The sequence below is a fragment of the Gavialis gangeticus genome, unplaced genomic scaffold, assembly GCF_001723915.1.
Source record: "Gavialis gangeticus isolate Ggan-Ray unplaced genomic scaffold, GavGan_comp1, whole genome shotgun sequence".
Lineage (NCBI taxonomy): Eukaryota > Metazoa > Chordata > Crocodylia > Gavialidae > Gavialis > Gavialis gangeticus.
This window is the reverse complement of record NW_017729025.1, coordinates 75170885-75174249: the sequence shown is the minus strand read 5'-3', so window position 1 is coordinate 75174249 and position 3365 is coordinate 75170885.

Below are 3365 nucleotides of genomic sequence, written 5' to 3'. Positions count from 1 at the left end.
TAAGCACCTAAATTATACAGGTTGCATTTTCTGGGTCTGGACTCAGCAGAGTGATTATCTAACGTCCGCTAAAACAGAATTTGCCAATTTGAAGGTTTGACGAAACAATATAAAATCTTTAGATAGGGTTTAGCATGAAAGGGAGAACCTGAATTTTTTCTATAGGATAGGTAGTCTTGGCCTCAAGACCACACAGTGCCTAGTAGCATGCTAGCTGACTTGCCACAATCACAGAACCTGAGCTGTCTGGCTTTCTGATCTCAATATATAGCGAAGGTCTTCAGGACCCATACAGCTAAGTCCTCTTTCACTTTCCACACATAAATTTCAGTTAACTTAACTGTGTAAGTGGCACAGTATAAATATATAAGTATCCACATATCTACTGAACATGCTCAGTACAGATTCACTCTGTTGTATGATTACCTTGACATGCATATAAGGCCAGGCAAGTCCGAAAAGTGTAGCTGAGCAGAAACACATAACTAGCTGGTGTTAGACACTGGAGGGAGGGATGGCACTCCCATGTTTGTGCTTAGTGCCTTCACCCATGAAATGGAAGACCCTTTTCCTTCATTCAGGGATCTGAACCTGAATCTCCTATTTTCCAGCAAAGTGCTCTAACCACCAAGCCAGAGGTTAGGCATACTCAGACTCTTCTAAAACCCTGAAGCTGGCCCCCAGGCAGACATAAGTAATATGTAGGACCAGAAAGAGGCAAGAGCAAGCTAAAAAGTATACAGTTTACTGACAGCTGCTGCTCTGGATAAAAGAGGGCCCTAGACTCTAGTCTGGCCTGTTGCTACCAATAGGACAAACCCTTCCCAATGCTCTCCATCCATTTTATCCAATTAATGCAATGTAGTGGGGCAGGTAGGTAGGTGAGGGGTCTAAGAATACCTAAGCTTGGGGCTAGTGACTAGATAACTGTATCATGCAGCAGGGGATGCAGGTTTACACATGCATTAATGCACCTTTTTTTTTGCTGAGCATTAAGTTTAATACCTCTAATATGAGGTACTACATAAATGCACAATAACCAGTGCTACTGCACAGTAGCAAAGGTGCATGGTCTTTTCATGACACTTAATGCTCAGTGGACTAATTCTATTGCACGTTGGTGCATTAGCACGACTTTTGGTGTGACACACTAATGTGCAATAGAATTAGTCTACTGCATATTAAGTGGCTCATGTAGATGAACCCAGTGTCACTGTAACTAAACTTCGGTTTATCCAGAATTCAATTAGATAAGATTTATTATACGACACCTCTTAATTCTTGCATGACTCAAAACATTTTCCTCGCTCACTTCTACCATCTATTCTTTCTAGATCCATCCTGAAAAATATTAAATATCTGATTTGTCTGTGTACGTCTTATAAGTGTGTGTAAGGGTTTGTCTGTGTAAGTGTTGGGGATGAATGATTATTACAAACCCACAATACTATTAAAAATGGGATAAATTGAAAAGGGTAAGAAAGAAAGAACTGTCAGTCCATCATAAAGTCTCTTTTGAAAAGTACAACTAGTGCTTATTCCCTCCTTTATGTGGCAGCTCAGAAAAATAAAGACTGAAAATGAAAAAGTTTCTCGGGTGCTTTACCTCTCTCTCGCTCTCTCTCTCTCCCCCTCTCTCTCTCTCTCTCTCTCTCTGTGTGTGTGTGTGTGTGTCTCTCTCTCTCTCCCTCTCTCCCTGAAGAAAGAGAAAGAAAGTGGTATTTAATCCGAGTCAGTCCTGAGTGTTTGCCAGGCATACTATTGCTGAGCTTCCTATAGATTGATACTTATAAGTAAAAGGGGAAGGTACTGCTTTTAGAGGAAGACCATAGCATGCAGTGCTTACTCCAATTTCATGAATCCAGTTGATCTAAAGAATTATACAGAAAGCTTACAAATAATGTCTTACATTTTAATAGTTGAACTGCCATGCAGAAACTCCACCTTACCACTGCGGTAGATCACATTTTTGTGTGTTCAATTTTGTACTAATATTCACATCACTGGCCTCTGCCCTCAGCCACTAGTCTACAGCAAACTTCTTTAATATTGTAACAAATTTAATATAATGAGAACACAAATGCTACTACAGGTACTGCTTTGACTCTCCAGATTCTCTACCAGGACAATGTTTGTAGGATTTATTATTATACCAATAGAAACAATTGAAAAAGCTTATTTTTAGTTCACTGGTGATATACATATGCTAAAGAGTGGTTAATAGTCATTTAGGGCACCTATCCACATGACAGACCTCCATTCTGACACGTGCTAATTAGCACACTCCAGTATCCTCCACATTACGTGTATTCAGCATCCCTACATTTCAAAATGGTGCCAGGGGTGCTTTAACTAAAGCTTGTCAAATGAACTTTAGTTAAAGCACCCCCTACTGCCATTTTGAAGCATGGGATGCTGAATACACGTGACACTCTGGGCACTTTAATTACAGCAGCTCTTAGTGCTCCCTCCCTGCACCCTGGAGCACATGTTAAACATCCTTAAAGATTAGCACTTCTTAAGCTATGATAAATGATTGGAAGTGGGAGAAAAATACAAAAGGTTCTGTGGAATGTGAAAACTGATTTAAAAACTTTTTGCATTCTATGTCCTATTCTGATCTTCCAAACTTTTTTGTAAGCAATGCCATATACAGAGAGAGGAGGACCATCAGAGCATGGTGGTTAGGGCATTCTTCTAAAATATAGAAAAGTCTCTCTCCAGTCAGAAACTCTATCCTGGATCTAAGATGCCTTCCCCACAGACGCTTTGTCCAACCTAATATGTTCCTCTGAAAAGATTTGGTTTCAGTGAATTTTCTCATGGGAAACCATTTTTTAGATACATTCCTGGTGAGACCTGTATATAATATCACCAGGATAAGATATAACTGTAGAGACTATACAGTACTTTTCATCAAATGTTATTTTTAAAAGAGTACATGACATATTATTTCCACTCCTTTTCAGGTATCATTGTGTATGTTATAAATGATTTATTTTATTTTGATTCTTGTTTTTCAGAAGTCCCAAACTCTCTACTATCAACCCAAACCAATTATTAGTACTATTTCCTTTAATACTACAGCTACAGCCACAGCTACAGAGAAGTAAAAAGAAAATAGTGTCTTGATCCTCTTGATTTATGGAAAATATTAATATATTTCTATAGAATAATTATTTCATCTTAAAAAAACCCCAAAAGCAAAAAATTAGGAATGAACAGTTAAACAAAGCAGTAACTTGACATATATATTTATTCCTCCCTACCAACATTAACTTCATCCTCTTAAATGCAGTAGAATAACTATGGGTGAGTGGGGTGCAACCCCTGTGTACTGCCTTAGTGGAGCACGAGACTGGAAA